Genomic DNA, 22,418 nt, shown 5'->3' with positions numbered 1-22,418 from the left:
CCTTTAAGTAGTGTAGACAGTTCAAGGGTGCTATGGTCTCAGAGGCTGCCAGAGCACATTATGGCCTGGAGACTCCAAGATCCACCTTGATCCCAGAAGGAACTTGGGCATAGTCAGGAGAGACCCAGCATTTCTGTGGCCCTTTCATCTTAGTGTTGGGATGTGAGTTAGGGTAAGAGCCCACTGGCTGGAGGAGAAGAGATCAGGATGGAAAACAGAGTATGAAATACTGGTGGAATGAGTCAAATGATACAAGCATCTGATAAAAATCAAGAAAGGAGGATGAGAACCCCCAAATAGTGCCTGCAGCCTTCCAACACCAACTCAACAGTTGTTAGAGTCCCCCATTGTTACTTGTTTCTAGTAATGACATTTTTTAGAAAAGGAAGCACGTGGATGTAATTTGTGTTTGCAAAATTCTGAACAACTCTCGTGGGCTGCTATATCAGGCCAATAAACTTAAATCTGCAATGGTGATAAAGGCCGATCTGATGCTTTAGAAAAGGAGTGGAGGTTATTCAACCTTTGAGCTACTAAAAACCATTTTGTGCCCAAAAAAGTCCATTAAAATGCTTTTTGTGAAAGTAATAATAGCAAATATATATAAATATATACAGTATATCGATTTTGCAATACATTTTCTACATGATTTACAGAATTTACAAATCCCTCAGTTTTTAACTACTTTTATTGAAGATGGTGAAAGTGTTGGATTTTGCTCATCTGTCAGACTTAACTGGTGTATTTGTAAACTTTTTTGCAGCATAGTTCAATATGACTGACATGTATTTGACATTTGTTACCAGCAGCACTGTGGCACAGTGCCTAGTAGATGACTATGCTATTAATGCACATCTTCATTTAGGGCCTAGCTTGTTCCTTCTGTGCCTACTGCCTGGCAACTTTTAATAAATGAATGTTATATGATGCAGGAGCGGTGATGTGAAAAGGGGAGCCACCGCCACTGGCTCTGCTTCAGCATTTTCATTCCTATCTTTGAAAAACACACCATGTAGAGCTTTTGTGACCTTTTTTCTTTTGTATTTGACCTTTGCTCTGTTTTTGGATTTTTAGAGCTGTTGCCTAGCAATTTTGGATTTCTGTTTATGAACCTCTGGCCTGTTTTTTGATTCTGTTTTTGTATTTGTGCTTTTTGGATTTGTTCACTGTATTTCTTTACTTTCTTCGCTGTGTGATTGCCACCCTGTATTTGGATCAGCCTTTCAGATTACAGACTTGTTTCAATAAACATTAATTCTTTTTACTAACATATCTGTTTCTTCTATGGCTGCTCAGACATATTGGTGCATGGGCTCAGCTGTGTTTTACAAAGCCACCTGGTGTGTGGTGGAAAGATGGTGCCAGGAGGCCATGCTGTGTGTGTTTCCATTGCTATAGAGACATCAAGTCTTACAGCTACAGGGTGCTGGATTTGAATCCCAGGGCCAAGACTCTAAGTGTAAAATGGGTGGATGTCAGAAAGCGTGCTCCTGTCATGGACCAGTACTGGTTTTTACCTTTGTGTCCAATGCTAGCGGCCATCAGGGCACCAGCTCCCTGTGGCCCTGACCTGAATAATTAGGTTGCCAAATGGACAGCTCCAGAGTCCTAGGTTTGAATCCTGTGCCCGGGCACTAACTGTTTAAAGTTTCCATGTTCTCTTTGTGTGTGTGCAGGTTTACATCTTAGTACTCCGGTTGTCCTCTGACTGTTCTATATACCCAAGACTTGCTTGGTGCGAAATTTTAAACTATCCTAAGGTGGTTGAGTGTGTGATGAACTGTTGCCCTGTTCAGAGCTGTTGTTATGTGCTTGAGAGTCCCAAAACACAGAAGTGCCCAATTTGCCCACTAGTAGAGGACACACTGTCAAAAACACCTGGCTAGTAACACAGAAGTCTTTATAAATAAAAGATTTATTAATACAAAAATGCTCTGCAACAACAGGAAGGTCTGTGAAGCACAAAAAAGGCAGAGGCAGTCTAAGGTGAGCAAGTACCGATACAGTAATCCAAAGGTAAAGTCAAAAAACAAAGCACAAGAACTCTCCTCTCTCAAAAGCATTTGAATGGACTGCAAGGAACTGTGGGTTACCCGCACCTTTACAGGGCTGAGGCCAGTCCATTGTGGTGAAGGGCAGGTGGCCCTGCCTCCTGGGGTACCACCCAAAAAACACACAGAACATAACAAATGGCCTAGATACACAGACACAATCAAATACATAGAATAGCAAAAAATAACATTAGCATAAATCAAACACTCAAAAGTGAAATTAAACAAGAATTTGAACTCCAGCCAGGGGAGGAACTCTGGATAAAATACAACAGCTGGCTCCCACCATGTGCTAAATGCTGCCCCGATAGGGACCCTCTCCACGTAACTCTAAATTGGAAAAGCAATGGGTGGATAGATATTAGCTTCTAGTCCTGTTTTATTCACAAATCTTTTCCAAGCTTTAACGGCTAAAGGACTTGACACACATGTTAATTCATGATGTAGCTGCCACCACCATCAGACAAAAGGATAGCGGCAAGGTGCCCTTCTCACGTGAAGCTTTAAATAAATAAGGGAAATTTCTTCACTCGTTAAAAAAGTAATAGAATATAATAAGATCATCTCTGGTATGAATTTGCACAGTTCAGTTTTGGTTTTGGCGTTTAGCTTGTTGAAAAGATTGATTGTTTTGTTCAACATTCTGTCATTCTGGTTTCACATCTTAAGTACCACTGAGGCTGTTCTATTCACAACATCTTTAATGGACTGATGTAATCACTGGTCACAGGAGGGTAGTTGGAAACTGCCTTTAAAATTAATCAACAGGCCTTATTTTGGAATTTTATAAAACATTAATAAAAATGCAGTAATGCAAATTAACAGCAGTCTTATGCCAGCAAGCCAGCATGTTTTAAAAAGGCAACCAGGAGAACAGAGAAAAGACAGGAAAAGGATCAGAGCTGGGAGATCGAGAAGACTGAAGCGTTAAAATCAAACAAAAATTCAGAGTCTACAAAGCAGCTAAAGTCAAAATAAATATTCTTTAGGAAGGCATAAAGCAAAGTTCGTTATCCGCAGCTCAGATGAGAACACGGTGAATTAGTTGACCTTTTAACCCCATCGCTGCAATTACCTGTGGGTCATGACCCTGGGGGACACACCCCCTAGCGACGACAGCTACAGGGAGACGTCCAAAACTTATGTCACAAAGCAATTATTTTAACTCCGAGAAGACTTTTTGGAAATGTTCACATCTTTATGAAGTATGTTGTAGGTTTTGAGTCTTTTTTTGCATCTCTGCATTCCTTAATGTATTTAACAGAATTTCTAATTTTTTTACTGTTTTTTAAATTTGTGTAAATAGTTGTTACACTTAAAGTGTGATACTACAAAAAAAACCTGACTTATTGCACAATGTGTTTGGTTCTTTTAATATTATTTTACTGTAAATGTGCTATTTCTCAATCTTTTAAATCACCTTGGATAATTTTTTTAAGGACTGAATTGCAATAAACAAACTACAAATCTGTAGAACATACAGTATTACATTTTATTCAAATCAGATCACAAAAATACACAATATCTCTCTATTATATAAAAAAATCTTGGGACTTTTTCAGAGAGATAATTTCAAGTCCCACGAGACGAGACTTTGTGCCAAGAGGTGAATTGAAAACCTAACAGGTCCAAGCAGGGGTGGAAATAAAAGATAAACAGTAGAAGAAGAAAGTACAAGGAGTAGAAGACAAAGTAGAACGGCGTAAAGAGGTTCAAAAACGCTGGCGCAATACATAAGCAGAACAGGTTAGAGATTATAAAAGTACTAAAATTCGAAAGTCTCAAAAAACTGATAGAAAAGATCGCATTAATGCTAACAAACGGAAATTATTATTCAGTGAAATAATGGAACTGCAAAAAGAGATTGAATATATGGAAATAGGTGATATTACAGAAGTATGTAGGTATTGTTCGGCTTTAAAGTTTAAGTTGAAGACTTGTAGATCATTTAATTCAGGTTACCATCAGAGAAAAGTAGTGTTTCTTCCCAATGATGAGGCGCATCTGTGAGAAATAAAAGATTTGTTATTTGGTGAAAGTGAAATCCACAAACACTACAGGCAGAATATACGAATCTGCAATAATCTGTTTGTGTTTGCATCATTCAATGCTCAAAACGTAGATTTACACGATTCAGGACCATATGCTATGAGAATCTGTGGTCCCACAACAATTAAAGCTACTACAAGTTTAATTTCAAAGAAACCACAATTTGGTCAGGTTTATAGTTATGATCACGGAGAAGCGATGCAACATAGTATCGAAAGAGTTAAACGATTGGACGTATTAGAAATTCTACGGCCAACAATGGATACAAATCCATACGTCCAAAAGTATTGCGCTTTACACAAAATGTATCTGAAAAATATGGACAAAGAAGTTTTCTTGGATTTCTATATGAATCTGAAAGATCACACTCGCATACTGTATATAATAAACCAACATGTGACGAATTGTCAGTGATAATAGTTTTGAAAGATGGAAATATCAAAGACAGAGTTGATATTCGTGTTTATCCAAAAGCACAGCATGATTTGTCACAAGCGTCAGATCCGGGAAATGACTAGTGTATAGAGCCTGCACGGGGGATGGCGAGCAAAGTGAGCAGGGGGCAGAGCCCCCTAGTTAATAATAATAATCCTCATCATCATGATAATCATCCTCCACAGTACAAATTATTGCCAAGATCATTTGGTTCAGTGTCCAAGTGACTCTGCGGCTTCATTTAACTCAGAAGAATATCGAGTGTAAAGAAGCAATGGCTGTCTACAGATAACATTCAGACTAGTGAGCTTCACCACCAATCTTCAAAGGATAAATTCCAAACAGGTCTGCATTTTTATCACTGTTAGGGGGGTTGGGGGTTTAGTACTTGCTGTTCTCCAGCATCGAAGGATACTACGTGACAAACACTTGGCTATGCAAGGCTTTTCCTGCCACACCAAGTTAATAGATAACCTCGGTTGAGGTCGATGTAATTAATTGATGGGTTGTGTAAACCTTGTGTCTTTTAATGCCACTCAAATACTGTGTTGAGTCTTGAAATGGTTTGGGAGGTTCAAAGCTCACTATGCTTTGTACAACTACACAATGGAAAGTAAACTATCAAGTGCTAGTTTGATTGTTAAGAGTATTTAAAAAATGGAAAAAGGTCACTTTACCATTTGAGTTTTTGTTGAATAAAGTTAGGCAGATAACGAAGAAGGTATGGTTTCTCATTTCAGTCTCATCTCAGTTTCAGCCCCATATAAGCCAAATCATGATTTCCTCTGCTGGCAGTCCTGTAGGGTATGCCAGGACATCACAGGTGTCACGCACACTCACACTGTGCCAATTTGGATTTGACAATTAACCTATCCTTTACATCTCTGAGATCATGGGAGGAAGACCTGAATGTCTGGAGGAAAAACCACAGAGACACATGAAGAACACATAAACTCCAGAGAGACAGCATCTGGGTGTAGGATTCAAATCAAGGACACTGGATCTGTGTGGCAGAAATCCTTCTCAGTGAGCCTCTGTAACCTTTCTGGACTTTATTAAATAAAAGGCAACGTGACTAGTTACATAACTTATAATGATTATATATTTTCAAAATATATTCCAAAGATGTGTAGGTTGAGTTGCTTTTACAACAGAACACATTTTGCACAAACTATTCATTCACTTGTTTAAAAGCTCAGTGGAAATTCTGGATTCCCCACAGTGACATGTTTTTTGGGGCTTATAAGAAACATTAAGTGATTAAGATTCAGTAACACATAAAAAAAAACATCTTGCATTAGTTAAAATTACGATAAGTTTGATGTCCTCAGTATACATTTCAGCGATTGAAGTACGCAGGCTAAACTCATGTGGCTGCCAGGTTTTTTGAAGGTTACATCTCTGGCAAGTCAAAGAAGTGTTTATTGGCAGTGTGTGTGGAATAATTATTTATCTTCTAGGATCAATGTGTGGGTGTGTGAGAGTGTGTGCGGCCTTTAGTCCAAGTACCCAAAATGCAAAAACAGCTGGCTGGCTTGATGTGAGCAATCTGGCATTGGGTGTTGACTTCTAAATACTGTTCTTCTTTTTAACTTTCACAAAATAAAAAATTCCAAACAAAGGCAAAGTGGTGGTTGGGGGTGAGCTTGGGTGTGACTTAATGTCCCCTTGAAACTCCCTTTGCTTCAGTTCTCAATTTAAAACAGAATGTAAACCTGTTTATACTGGTCTCCACACGAACGATAGCTCTCACTAACTCATGACCCACTCAAGTCTTAGCGTAATTGGCTCCTGCTCATGTGCTCACTTTACCAGGCCACTAGCCACTTAGACTTGGGCACACTTTAAGTACATTGATATCATTTGAGTTGTAAAGAAGACATTTCTGTGAGTGTGATGTGCAAAGAACTGAGGGGTCACCAAAGGGAAATTCAACTGAAAACGGTGTAAGTGAATGATTTATAGATACTTGGTAAGTTAATTGTAAACTGGGTGATGTCCAGTTCATTTTTCCTGTGCTTTGCTTATTATCTACTGTATAGCCTTGAACGATAAGTGACGATCTGGGTTTATAATCTCATCTATCCATTCCTTAAACCTGTTTATTCCAGTCCAAGATGTAGCAAGTAGGGAGAAGTGATTGAAGCTGAAAAGGAAAGAGCTCACTGCCAAGAGAAGCTGTGACAGCCAGAAGCTTGAGTGGTCACCAGAGAAAAGTGCATTCTTCTTTAGCTCAAAACGACAGCCGAATGCTACAGTCTGAAAACCTGGAAAAGGATACTCGAGCAAACACAAACAAAACTTGGGTCGATTTAATACCTAAAATTTGAGCATGCCTTTGAGATATGGGATTAAGGCCATGCAGATGAATGGAGAACATGCAAATCATACACAAACAGAGATCTAACCAAATAATGGAGCCTAGACCCTGAGGGATGGAAGGCTGCAGTGCTAACCAGCTTCTCTTCTAAACAGAGAAAGGAATAAAAAAAGATAAGGAAGATCACAAGACGAGGACAGAACAGATCAGATATGAGCTGAAAATTGAAGTGCCTCGGATTTGGCATGACTAGGAAGCAATTTGCAGTAATAATACTCATTTATTTTCAGCTATGAGCTACTTGACTTGTTGCGGTCATTCAGCTGTTTCTATTCCTGTTTCAGTTTTTTCTTTTTTTCCCCATTTTCTCAAAATCCCCGAGGCTGCATTTCTGTGGAGATGTTTGCAATAATGTTTTCATTCCTCACAGATGACTCCAACCCATTTTCTGCACTTCTATGCGACCACAAGCATTTGCGCTTCATTTGCCTTTCTGAGCCGCAGCTTGTGGTTGCCTTTGCTTGCCATAGGAAGCCGACAAGAATATTCCAAAATTTTAGCCTGGATATTTTTGTGCTGCTTCCTTCTGCAGAAGCATATCATTTAATAGAGAGCAAAGGTATACTCTCATGGCTTGGCTACATCTAATAATCTTAACTTGACGTAGGGTCTGTTACAGCTGAGGAACCCCACTATATTTCTGTCACATTACTTCCCACAAATTTGATCAGCAATGCTGCAGTACAATTTGTGAATGCCAAAAGAAGGGCTGCCATTAACATTGCCTTCCACTGTTTTCTGTTTTGTGTCTGTCTTCTCCTCAAACTGGTAGCTGGCAGCAAACATGGATGCGCCAACCTTGGTGACTAAAAGCCTTGCAGCATGTACAGCACTAAGGTGCTTAGGTCTGGTTGACAGGTTGGCTTTCCAATCACCATTTTTTATTCCATTTTGGGCAGGAAAGTTCCCACCTAACATTTGGAAAGTGTGCATGACAGCTGCTGCTAGCATGTCTGAAACAGGAAATGGAAACAGGTTAGCGGTGAAACAGGAAATAGCACCAGGGACTAAAGCGTCTGGTATTCATGGACTAATATGGTAAGCTAAGCCCAGGAGAAAAGCGGATTCAACGCATAGGTACACAAAGATCAGCCCCATAGTGCAGCCAGCACAGAGATCCCTGGCAAACTTGCCAAGGGCCTTTGCAACTTGGCCGCTTTAATTTTAATGTGAAGCCTGCCACCTGCCTCGGTTCCTCCAGATGGGCCTGCAGCTCCCAAATCGCGCGGCCACACCCTGGAGCACAGGCTGTGCAGGTCCAGACAGCTGCCTGGGAGGGTGGCCTCATATGATACACGAAGGGTGTACTTCTATTAACCACTGCCCCTCACACAAAGACACACAGGCATAAATACGCAACACGTCATACTGTTTACACAGATGGGACTCTGCCTTGTTGTTAGCTTCATAAGAGCAATGGTGTGGCCCATGAACACAAAATCATCCTAAATCACTGTGGTTTAACCAATTCAGCCTATTTTTAGCTTGTTTCCTGCATGGATTTGGCAGACAGGCTATTTTCTTTTTTCTGTCACTGGACAAACTTGAGGTCTCCTGTAAATGAAAGCACACCAGAGGCAGACATTTACAAAAATGCACATACGGCAGAAATGACGCCCACCATCCGAAAGCAGATGATACCTCCATTAAAAAAAAAATGTTTTCCCCTTGCAACTGTTTTGGCTGCTGAAGTCCAGACATGCGAGAGACCATGACAAAGCAAACGATGCATGGTCAGGAGAAGGAGGCAAAACAGGGACACTATTCATGAGCGGTGGTGTGTCAGCTGATCCAGGGCACACATGCTCGACTGGCTGGGGGGGCAGGGGGGTCAAAAGTGGGAGGAAGTGCAGAACAGAGAGCGTTTATAGACGGCGAGCGCAAGATCACAGGAGAGACGAGGTGGGTCGGCGGGCGGCCGTTCGCTCGGTCAGCAGACAGCGAGAGTACTAGCAGGTGTCTGAATTATGAGACCAGTAGGGCAAGTGTGAGGGTGAAAGACAGGCAAGAATGGCGGGGACTGCCAGCAAGATCAGAGCACAACTGGGCGAGTGGGGGCTAGAAATAATTTACTGAATTAGAGGAAAGACCAAAAAAAGAGAAACACAAAAGTTGTGCAATTTAATCAAAAGACGTACATCATTAAAAATGGCAATAAGTGCTTAAACAAAAACTAAGTTAAGCTTACATGTTACATGCTGTGCAGGTGGCCCACGTTCAGTTGCTGGAAGATACAGAACTGAGACCTAGTGCTTGTGTGCAAGGGTGGTATGGGGTAGCAGTTAGTAATACTGCTGCCCACCAGCCCTGGAGACTTGAGGCTTATTGCTAGCTCCAGTTCCTTTGCCTGTGGATTCACACTGTCACATTTCATTCGATGCGAAGATTAGCTGAAACTGTCACCCTGAATTAGCTTGGCATGAATGTGTTTTGTGATGGAGTGGCATCATGTCCAGAACCGGTACATGTCTTGTGCCCTAATGTTGCCATAGTGGAAAATGCAGGTCTAGAAAATGGATAGAGCAGCCCACTGGTTACAGTGTTGGGAGTTTAGAGGACAAGGCCGCTGTGTCACTCCCTAACATTGATCCAACCCTAGGCATGTCACTTCATTGGCCTGGGCCCACATTTTAGAGATCTGTAAATACAACATTTAGACTATACAGGATTGTCCAGATCTAATTATGCAGAACCAGACTGATTTATGCGGGGATGATTCCAGTTCGGCGTGAAGACGTTTCTTAATGTCGTCAGTTTGCACACTTCTCGATGGTCTGGGATTTTTCAGGTGATTTTCTATGTAATAAACTTAATAAGTTATAGCGTAATGAAAATTGCATAATTAGATCTGGACCACCCTATACTTATGTTTATGAATTGTAAGATGTTTTGAAAAAAAATATTTAAGTAAATCTAAATCCTAATGTTCCTATGCCCAACTTGCACTGTGAATGCAAAACAAGCAAATTCTTCCGGCCTAACTGGGACACACTTAATACAGTAGATCTCTAGCAACTGATATTTGTATCATCAGTCCATATTATTATTAGAGTTATTTTTTATTGTGCATTTGGCTGATTCTTTTATCCATACTGGCGTACATAACAAACTGCTTGCATACATTTATTAGAATTCGAGCACAGGCAGGCTAATTGACTTGCTCAGGGTCATAGAGTGGTGGGAAGTGTGAAGTTGTGAAAGTTCACAACTAAACACCCAGTGCATTGGCCACTACACCACACTAAAGCCCCCTGGATGTGGTGGGGATCGAGCCTAGAGAGCCTTGAGCAGTGAGCCCACCAGTGACTTCCCAGGCCTGCTGTTAAACATTAATGATAATAAGACATCAAGGGGACTCCATGCTTCCCTGGTCACATTTATGAAGATCTGTGTAAAGGGACAAGGGATTTTAAGCACATCTCATCCTCTAAATCGTGTTTTCACAATTAATAAATCCCATAAACAAGGCACGTTATTCAGAGAGATGAATTGGCCCTCATTGGTTAGTGCCTGAGGCACGTTTGCTAGATATTTTCCAGCTAAATCCTCCCCCTCAGGAAGGTGACCTCGAACTCCATGGCTCTCTGCCTTAAGTAAGGTATGTGTCGCACTTTTAACATCAGCCAGTACAGTAAATGCTAATAAGCTCCGACAAGAGAGGGACTTTATGTGATTTTACACAACAACGTCTGATCCAGCAGATAGCATTTCATTTGGCTGCTGTTCATGTGTTCCTATCTTGCAGATAGCTGAGACCCCAATCAGCCTTATTTGTTCTGCCTCTGATGGCAATGTAAAAAGCTCAGCCAAACCAGGTTTCCAACAGGCACGATAACGTTCATAGAAAAGTGCTTGCATTAAGTTTGTTTACGTCCATGACAGACAACTTAGCGCACTGACATGTTTGAAAAAGGCAAAGAAATAAGAGCAAACGTCTTTTGTTGCTTAGTGAATCAAAAATGAGTATTCCATTGCATAGAAATATTAAATGCTCCCTTAACCTTCATTTTCAATGTCTCAGAGTGCTGTAACTCCTGGGTCTTTCCACTGCACTGTTTGCTGCCAATTGTGGTAAAATGGTGACCTTAGTGGAGTTTTTTTTGGTATTTTGTGGTATATAATGTTACTTTTTCAGAATTTACCTCATACAAGTGTACATCACAGCGGGGTATTGCTTAGCCTTGTATCTCCATAGCCTGGGGTTCAAATGCCACGTAGAGTGCTGTCTGTTTGGGTGCTCTCTCGTGTCTGTGTGGGATTTCCTTTTTAGTATTTGGCTTTTCCTCTCATGTCCCAAAGCTGTGTACATTACTTTGACTGGGAGACCTAAAGTGGTCATGTCATGCTGCATCCAGGGTTGGTTCCTGACTTGTGTGCGACGCTCCCTGCAACTCAAAATGGCATTAAGTGGGCTCAGAAAGTGAATGACTGAACACTTACAGTACATATAATAGTACTGTGGAGTAAGTGTACAGAGCTGTCATTATAAGAGAATAAGTTAAAACACAATAACAGAAAATATATAATCATAATGTTAGAAGGAGAGCATCCAGGAAAAAAATATTTCTGAAAATATATTTCTGCTAGAAAATATAACTTGTTAAATATTTACTAGAAAAAAAAATAGAAATGTACTTTAACTGTTGCTCAGAATGGCCATCTTAAACCCTTGTACAATTTATCTTCCCCAACCATGAATTAGGTGGCATGGGCAAAAGTCAAAGGGTGGCACCATTTACAAATCACATGCAAAGAATGACAGCAAAAAATCATCTCATACAGAAAGCACACGCGTAGCCCTTTTACTTTGTGCACGACGCATCTTAAAGCTGCCGTTTATCACATTTTTTATACAATCGGTTAATTCCCTCACCATATATATATTTTGCATTTGGCACCAGTAAATGTAGCCATCCTCTCATTTTTTTTGTGTATGGCATCTGTTAATGCTGCCACCTTTTGATTTTCTAAGTACCAATTTGTAAAGCTGCTGCCCCATTTCTTTTAATTTTCTGCTACTTGTAAGGAGGAAATTGGCAGCAGTGCAATGCAACAGGTAGCCAGTGAGCACAAACAAACGAGTGCATTTCAAATAAAAAACAGTCAGTCAGTTGTTTTCAAGTCTGTTTAAAGGACGCCTCCACCTAAAATGATCATATTTTTTACATGCTAAATACCTCATGCTGTTTGTAATGATGGCCAAATAAAATTTGTAATGTGTTTTTATGGAGACCAGAGATAGCATTTCTGTTATAATGGGCATTTATGGAGACCAACAATAGCAAACAACATCAGAAACATCTCCATTTCCTCGTGTCACATACTCTATAAGTCAGATATCTGGTCGTATGCTCACAACTCCCGAAACACGTATTTTGGCCAAAAATATTGAGAAATAAACCACTTCTGTAAAATTGTTGCAAGAGCGTCTGGGAAGTGCACTTTTGAACTGAAGACCTGCCTCTCCCATCATTTGCTGCTCATTAAGCCACAGTGCTGTATTTTAAGGGTTTTCATTGCAATTTATGTTCACATAAAAGCACCTTGGATGTTCACAAACTTGCGGCATGCTTTCCACCTGATCATTTGTTCGTTCGTATTCTTTCTTAAATATTCTCCTCTTTCAGTCTACGCTTGTCAATGTTGATGTGACATGAAGCACCAAGGTGCCCAATAAGTGAAGTTTTACTGGGCAGGACTCCTGGCCAATAAATGATGGGGAAAGTGGGTTCTCGTTTCAGAGAAGTCCCAGACGTTCATGAGAGAATTTTCTGAAAACATGTATTTTAGCCAAATTGCATGTTGTCACATACATGCACTTAGGAGGCAGTCAACAAGCCCTGTGGTGAGTGAAACATTGCAAGATGGAAGGGTTGATTTATGGCACTAATGCCTCTCTCTCTTTTTCATCAGACCAAAAGAAGAAAAATTATTCAATATACTCACCACACCAACTTCTGGATTCCCAATATGGCTGCCCAACGTCACTTCCACATTCAACTCCAGATGAAAACGTTACTTCCGGTCTCCCACTGATGACATCACATCCAACTCCCGAGGATGTCGTCACTTCCATCACACCAATAATAACATCACTTCTGGTTGCCCATTGATGACATCACTTCTGTCACACCAATAATGACATCACTTCCGGTCTCCCGATGATGACATCACTTCCGACTCCCGAGGATGACGCCACTTCTGGTCACCCGCTGATGTCATCACTTCCATCACACCAATAATAAAATCACTTCTGGTCTCCCAATGATGACGTCGCGTTTGGTCTCCTGATGATGGCATCACTTCTGTCCACCCATTACGACGTCATCTCCTGCCACATCATTTCCGCCATCCATCTTTTTTCTATATAAAAACGCCATTTACCTGTTTCAATTGGTCAATTGCTTTTTTGAGTGTTTTGATTGTTTTTCAACTACTTTCTTTGCTTTGTCTGCTGGACAATATATGGGGTCATTCCCCAACTCTTTGCTGGTGGTGGAATTTCTCTTTATTTCACGACAATATGTTTGGCAAGCTGTGAGCATACGACTGGATATCTGACGTACAGGTTATGCGACACAAGAACACTAAGATCGGACATTTTGATTTTGTTTCCTGTTTGTTTAGTGTTATCCCCACTGAAGCCCACTCTACTAGAAATGTTGTTATCTCTGTTCTCCTTAAAGACATCAGATTAAAAAGTTTACTACAGACAACATTGTCAAGTAACAAATTAAAAAGTTTTGGGTGGATTATTCCTTCAAGCCATTTTTTGGGTCACAATGGGTCAAAGCCTGTTGCAGCAGCACTGGGCATAAGGCAGGAAACAGCCCCAGGCAGCCCTTCATACACACACACAGAGACTTACATTCACACAGAGACAATTCAGAAGCAAATTCTTAGGGGACGTGGAAGAAAAACTGGAATACCCAGTGGAAAACTCACACAGACATGCATGGGATTCGAACTCAGGACACTCTGAAGCAGCAGTGCTACCCTAATCATATTACAAATACATGAAACTACATGCACAGGAGGCATTCTGGGCTGCAATTCACAATATTTTTGCTAAAGTAGCACTTGAACCCTTAGTAGATATTTATGAAAAATGACCTCTACACCAAATCAAATCCAGCATGGGCTTTATGCCCCGGCCAGGTGTTTACACATCATAAAACATGTCTGAGTCTGAGCAGACAACCCCACCACCCATGCCTATCTCAGACCTTCCCTAAGTGATCTCCCATCCTGCAGTCAACTCCAATATCTCTTGGCCTCTCTATCTTGCAGCGCCTGGATAGACAACATGCCTCTTCTCTAACATTTGAGCTTCCAGGCAACACATATTGTTGATAGTCCTAAAAACTTCAAAAAGACACCAGCAGTCATATTTTGTTTGGATTCATGGGGTCTCGGGGCAAGCTTCACTTGATTGGGTGGGTCCATTCCACAGAATGAACACTGAGACTGAATGAAAGCTGAAGTCTGTTTGCACTTTTGCTTTTCAAAGAGGATGCAGAGAATTCTGTTATACTGAGTAGGAGGACAGCAGCAGCCGGCAGGCCTGCTTCAGCCATAAGGGCCTTGATGCATGTGGGGCTACACTGCTGTCAACTGCAGTAGTTAATAAAGTCTTCCAGGCTAAGCTATCGTTTGATCCCATTTCAGAACTGCCTGACAATGAGGCGCTGGTGGGCAGCTTATCAGCGACGCAGCAGTTGTTGCCAGTGTTTTGAAGTATGTGCGTGTGTGTGTCGCTCCAGTAGAAGACAAGAGCGTTGGGTGCCTGTTATGAATTTAAAGCCATGTCTGTCAGTACACACCCGGCTCCTGGCTATGAAGGTAAGGTTGACAGGCTGGGCGAGAGACCACAGCCGTGCAGATAACAGACATTTCTCAGATAGTTTCAGTGATGCTTTAATGGATGTGTCATGGATAGAAGAGCACGCGGACAATGAGCCACAAGGCCCTCTCAAGATGCTGCAAAAATAGACGCATTCTTGTACTGTAATTTGTGACCCGATAAGGAGCAAAGTGATCAAGGTTCAAAACACGCACGAAAGCACAGTCCCTGTAGACAGTCCAAATCCTGCACAAGGCCTGTTTCACAAAGCCCCAATAAACACGTATCAAAGAGTCCATTCTGCTAGCAATTCTTTGAATGTTCCAGTTGTTTGTCCAGGTCACGCAACACATGGGAGGAAACTAAATGGAAATCACAGATACTTGTAGGAGCTGAACTACGGGTCACTTTCAGCTCTTTGGCACTACGTGACTGTCTTTGAGATACATTAAGACATGGTCTGTGAACTGACACCAAGCACTATGAAAAATGAAAGCCCACTTTTCCAATACAGATTCGCAGTTAGCTGAAGCATGTCCCAGATAATTAAGGGTTTAAAAACAAAGGACAAGAAAGGAGGATACTGAAAGGGGAAACATACAACCATCCCTGTTAGGACACCAAAGTGGAAAACGTACCATGTAAGACAGTTACAACACTTCCTGCAGACCTTTAAATACCACAGCTCACCACCACAGTCCTGTGATAACACTGCAAAAAATTCAAATTCACTCCAGACAAAACTTTTAGGTGTTCTTTATAGATTTGAAGGTGCAGAATCCAAATCCAATAACAGAAGTGCTCCATCACATCTAGTTTTCGAGAGATGACCATTCCCATGTTCACAGGGACAAAAATCCAAATAAGAGTGAAAAAGTGGATTTTAAAAGACATCACATCTTCAATAGGAAGAGAGGAGCTCCTCAATAACGTTGTTTTCCGCCTTTGTATTCCCAAGAAAATGCTTTCACTTTCTTTTTTCAATAAATGAAGGGTGTGTTTTGCTTATCTGTCACATGGTCAAGAAAATGGGTGAATCAACCCGACCCCAGGACCCCATTTCAGGAAAAAACATTTAAACAAACAATGTGTCTCTTTTGTGCAACAGAAATGCATCTTTCAAATCTTCTAAATATAAACTCCTGCCTAATTCGAAGGAGTAAAATGGGACAAAATACACAGATTGAGAGCAGAAAATGTACAGGAAATATTTAATTTTGGTTGTTTCCACCTTCACTAACTTTAAATATGGAGAAGACTGCAATTTTTTCAGGTCAAAATATACTTCAGATAATATTTTGAGCATGAAAAGTACTAATGCCATAAAATTTATTTTTAATAAATCAACTATTTTTTTTCTCAATGCCATTTTGCACTGAGTCCGACATCTCACCGACTTGGTTTGTGTTAGAGATTCCAATTTCAGAAATGGATTCAGCACACTTAAATCTATAAAGTACACAAATGTTTTTGTGTGGGAGGATTTTGGTGTAGACCAGCATAACCAACTAACACTGCCACCTGGTGGCCTCTGTCAACACTGTAATGCGATCTTCCAGACGGGCCAAGGGACACAGCATGTCCATAGTCCAGTCTACAGCTACAGTTGTCTGTTCATTCTCACTTAGGCTATTTTCTGAGGGACCCTATTTGCCCCTTGGCCCAAGATTTTCACTCTGGTGACTTAATATCTACCTTCAGGGTTGTGGGTATCGTGATCACGACACAAATCTGAGGGACACTCCTTTACTCCAGCACTATGGTCTTGTCAGCACAACCGTCAGGCTGCTGAATGACAAGTACCACTGCCATCAGTGAAACTATGGGCATTTCTAGAATTTGTCAATGAATTTTGTATTATGAACTTAATGAAAGTTTATCAATGTCATGTCTCAGCCAGGGTTCTTCCACTAGCTGTGGTTCAAGTCCATGTTTTATGCCTCTTTTCTTTATTTTTTGATTCTTTGATTTAGGTTGATTATTGCTTGCTGTTACTTTTTTGATTATATGCATTATTCTTTGTTTTTGATTTTGTTTATGGATGTAAGATGTCTGTGTTATGTTCTATGTGTTTTGTGGGTGGTCCCCAAGAGGCGAGGCTACCTGCCAATCACTGTCAGGAACTGCCCTCTGCCCTATAAAGGGTAGAGGGTCTCCCACAGTTCCTGGTGGTTCAATGTCAATGTGCTCTGGTGTTGGTATGTTCTTTTGGCTTTATCTGTGGTTTTTATGAACTACTGACTTTTGACCTGTTTGCTCTGTTTTTCACTTTGCTTTGGATTTCTGCTTTGGGACCTCTTATTAGTGATTCACCCTTGCTGGCAACTCCTTTTTGCCTAGTGTTCTCTGTGAAGCTTCTGGCATCAATGAAGATTTGCTGTTTGCCTTCATTACTAGCCATGGTTTGATGGTGATATCCCCCTCTAGTGGGCATTATTGGAAGTGCTTTTGGAAATAATTTGGATTGTGTTTTGGGAGATCAAGTTCACGACACCCAAATTATACTGGAAAATTAACCAAGGGAGAAAGAACCTTTATCTGCCTTTGCACTGTGCATGAGTGGCTTTTTATAGTCTATAACAAGTCATCACCAAGGGAAAGTCCAATTGCTGCACCCATGTGCTACCAGAGTTACCGTATGTGGTGTCACACCATCCCATTTCATTCTGCTTGCGTGTATTTCACAAATGTGAAGGCCCTGTTAATTTGCTTCTGAATTCATGCACAAAGCAATGAGAGACTGGCTAATTTTTTATGAAAATAAAAGAAAAGGTAATGCATTTGGAGGCTATTTGTATTATACCAAATTCAATATAACTACACAATGGCAATTTTGCCTGAGCTGATTATTTTAACATTTGTGTAGCTTCCATCCTTCTCCTCCTCCTACAAAAATATACTTACACCAGTAACAGCGTACTCCATGATAACGTGCAGTGAATACTCTGAATGTTTAGCATTCGTTTGCTCTGAGGTTGATGAGCTTGCTGCTTTGTAAGCAGCTCTTGTTTTCTCCACCCTAGCGGCCCACTTCTCTTCTTCCGTTGGCATCTTTTCACGTTAAAACTGATTAATTGATTGTTTGTGTTGCAATTACTTAATACGTTTTTCACTTAAGCTGGCACGTAAGTCTTCAATCTGCCTCAAGACTGATTTAAGATATGAAGAGGTAGAGGAAGTGACGGCGAAGGTGGTAGGGATGAGAATGGCGCCCGTACACATGTGCTGCAAGGCTGCCCTGCTGGCTGCTGCCAAGAGTTGATTCTACAATAAAATAAAATAAAAAGAGGAATAACCTTGGAGGTCAATAATCACCCCGAAAGTGGATAGTAGACATCATGTGGTATATGAGTACCAAATTTCAGGACAATAGTTCAAACGGTTTGCGAGCTACAGGTGATTTAAAATCCTGGACAGACAAACGGACAGCCACATTAGCATATTATATAAGAAGATGGCAAATATTACACTTTAAAACAGTGTTGCAACTACACCTGTTATTTTGGAAGTCACAGCAGCTTCTGTTGTAGATCTGGCACCCAGGGTATGAACCTCTCATCCAGTTATTGCCTGCACGGATACTCCAATATTCCTCTCGCATCACCAACTGAGGAGCTGTTCATGGTTTTCTGCTCAGCGCTATCAACTGTTTCGTTTTTAGACTGTTTTTGCCTTTGTTTTGTTTGTTAGCCCTTTTGTACTGTTTGCTGATTTGTAGACTTTGTGACTGTTCCAGACTATTCTATACAAATCACTATGACAGTCCTCTGTCTGCTTTACAAATCTTCCTGAAGGTTATTCTAATTACCACTACAGTTCACTACCTGCATTGTATTAGAAATATTTTTGTTATACTGAGCCATTTATTTAATGTCTTTCTGCCTTCCCCTTGATTGTTCTTAGAGGTGAGATACTCAATTTTTTCATTTTATTTTGTAGATCACATTTCTTTCATTTGTTTTTTATCCATCCATCCATCCATTTTCCAACCCGCTGAATCCGAACACAGGGTCACGGGGGTCTGCTGGAGCCAATCCCAGCCAACACAGGGCACAAGGCAGGAACTAATGCCAGGCAGGGTGCCAACCCACCGCAGGACACACACAAACACACTCACACACCAAGCACACACTAGGGCCAATTTAGAATCGCCAACATTTGTTTTTTATTTAAAGATACATTTTTATTGCATTAATTTAGCCGTACTGTTTTCGCCACCGTTTTGTTAAGTTATTGTCAGTGCTGTGTTCTGTTCTGTAGGGTAACACCAACATTTCTAGTGCCACGCCTTTGGAGGTCATGACCTCTGACCAATTACCCCACAGAGTCAAAAGTCATTCAGAAAGATTACTTCCTTATCCAAGATGATGGATTCCAAAACCCTTTTTGCCTTGTGCTTTGATCTCTCAAAAAATGTTCTTAGTTATTCTGGTTTCAGTGTTTTTTTACTACGACCTCACACTTTTTGTTTTGGTTATTAGGCTTCTGAATTCCCACTTTTCACCTTATTTTTTGCTCTGATTGTGTCCTTGCTCCCAGTCACATTTAAAAAATGTCTCTTGATAGTTTTCCTAGCACTATAGATTTAATGAAACAACACTCTGCTGAGATGAAGCTGCACACACTGAGTTTAAAGAAAATCCCCATAGTGCTTCACAGAGACCACAACGAGTCCTAACAACACTGGCTCTTGCACAGAACAAATGTGTTAAGTAAATGACAAGTATCTGTGTCAAGACAGAGGGACACAGAGACAAGGTGCAAGTAAAGTTCTGCTTGGGAGTATTTTGGATGGGAACAAGACGAAAGCCACACCAGCACATCTGCATGGATACAAGCTCTTTTAGGATCACCCAGTTCATTTCACCCACTCTTTACTGAGTCCTTTAGGCTATGAGTGTTTGTTAGGTTAATAAAATCATTAATATTGTACTTGACGTTTCATTGGTATTATTATGGGTGTACTGACATGCTATGAAGTACCAGACGGTTACAATACTTAAAGGAACACTGGACAGACAATATCCTGCACTGAAATGTGTCCCTCCACACATCATGAGAACTGCTTGACGTAATTTGCACAAATGTATAATTCTATAGAGGAGAGTTAAATATGTTAAACAGTATAGGAGCATATTTTAAAGTAATACTCAATGTCTTCATATTAGCATGGATTGGTAGCAACTTCTGTCTTCTCTATATTTAGAAGCACTAACCTAATAAAGAGTGTGCAGCTGGTAGTGAGAAGTGAAGACCACACGCCTGTGAATGGGAACTCCTTTTAGTAGAATATTACCAGTAGTTGTAATGCCCTGTTTAATCATTTCCCAAATCATATATGAATTTAGAAAAATAAGAGTGTACGTTTAATGAATGTGAAGAACATCTTTGAACCTCTGTATTTCTTGTTTTGAGCATTCTGGTCCACCAAAGATGAAACTAAAATAGACAGTGGCTATTTAAAAGTTAGGAATAAAACTAAGGAACAAAAAGTCAAGTGAAGGCACCATGGCAAACCTGAAGGAATAAGTAAACACACAGTAAAAATCCAAAAAGGCGCCATGGTGGGGCAGTGGGTAACACTGCCACCTCATGGATCTAGCCAGCTGGGTTTGAACTCCACATTTAGATGCTGTCCATTTGGAATTTGCACGAGAATTTCTCCTTTTGTCTATCCAGTGTTTCTATCACATTCCCAAAGACGTGCTGGTTACACTAAGTGACAATTGTGTGTGTGTGTGTGTGTATCCTATAATGGAGTGGTGCTCTGTTTCCTGCTTTGCACCCAGTGCTGCATGGATAGTCTCATGACCCTGAAATGGGTTAAGTGGGTTTAAGAATGAGATAAGAAAAACAGAAATATGAACAATGTGCCAACAAGGCCATTTGTGAGAGCAGCTATATGAGGTCTCAGAATGTTCATCTTTAACAGACAGCATTAGACCTCTCAATATCTTAAAAAATGTATGAGAATAAAACCACACTGAAGTGACCGAGGTCTGGTATCCTGAGAACTTTGGCAAACTTCAACAGGTGCTTATCTAATCTGCAATGCTTACCCAGTTAATAAACAGACTTGAGGAAATTCATCCACAAAGAGACAACATATCTTCCACATCTTCATCAACTGAACTGTTTGTGGAGTTGTATGCATACAGATCAGAATGAAAGAGCTCACGTGTACACAGTACTTAGTTTTATATTTAGTAGATCACTGAAAATATTTAACATAAATATAGCAGTGTGTATTATAATTAATGTCAAATACAGTAGAATTTACAGAGGTTCTAAATTATCTGAATGAACCTGTAAGCGTAATGCACGATTTTCTTATACTTTATAAAAACTTCGCCATGAATACTGTACCAAGCAAATAAATACTAAACTTTAACGGCAACTGTACCGAGCGAGTGACTGTGGAAATGTGGCACTCACTCACCCTTCTTCTCTGCGTCAGCCACCACCTTCTCTGCGCAGCATCGCCACTACACTCTGCCTGTCCACAGTGCAAATCCCACCCTTGTCGGCAATTGTATTACTATGGACTTCCACCATGAAGCCTCTCAGTTTGATGATTTGCACTAGTAAATTGCTGGTGGTGAGCTGTCTGTGCAGCACCGGCACTGCAGCGGCCATCCATTTCAGCCAAGTTTTCCGCTATCCGTGATAGCATTACCTCGGATAATCAAGGTTCTGCTGTAAATAGAAAATGATTTTATATTAGTTTGTATTTTTTTCTCACTAAAACTTGCACTTGTACTGCTGTAAGGTTGTACCTGTCTCCTGTGCCCCCAGGTTGAGTAGGCATGGCAGAAGTTTATAACCATATAACATTTAAAAAATATGCAACTCAAACAGAATCGTTTTAGTTTCTTCTTCTTTCTTTTAGATTTGTTAATGTGTAAGGAGGAGTAGCCCCCTTTGATAGATTTCACAGGAAAATGGGTCTCTTCTAAATATCATTTATGCATTGTGTTGCCTAATTTGACATTTCCAGATCAAAAAAAGGTGTTCTTTGCAAATTGGTTGTATTATTGAAGTTTCTAATGGGAAAAAAACAAATATAGCCAAACTGGGTGACTGCACCGTCTGTCTGGTAAATCTATCCATCCAATTCAAAGAGGAGACACCACCAGGGGCCTCGGTATCCTGCCCTTACTAATAAAACCGATCTTCTAACCTTGTAGTCTTTTTGGTAAAAGCAGATTTTAAGAGTGTAAGTTTGTTACTTTAAGAAAGCATTCAAGAAGTCAAGATTCACTTTTGGCCTTTTCACTGATCTGTTTTGTAAATGAAATCAGATGAAATATTATCAATTTTGTCCGTTGTGGCTTGTATAAATTTAACTCAGTTTCTGAAAAATTCTCATTTTCAATATAGTTTTGATAAAAAACATATTCTTATTCATGCAGCTTCCTATTCAAGGTTTTATCACAAATTACAGAGCAATTATACATTTACTCTAAGCATTCAGCATTAAGCAATGCAAGTATTTTCTCAAATTATTTTCTACAACCATACATTCTTAAACCTGCTTATTCCAGGGCTGAGGCGCAGGGGTCTACAGCCAATCCTGGCAGCATTAAGGGGAAACTCTGGGAGGACTCCTCTTAATTGTAATGCCCACTCCACACTCAGCTGTACTCATATGAGGACAAGT

The sequence above is a fragment of the Polypterus senegalus genome, chromosome 10, assembly GCF_016835505.1.
Source record: "Polypterus senegalus isolate Bchr_013 chromosome 10, ASM1683550v1, whole genome shotgun sequence".
NCBI classification, from domain to species: Eukaryota; Metazoa; Chordata; class Cladistia; order Polypteriformes; family Polypteridae; genus Polypterus; species Polypterus senegalus.
The sequence above is the reverse complement of the archived record's forward strand: the minus strand, read 5'-3'. Positions refer to the sequence as shown.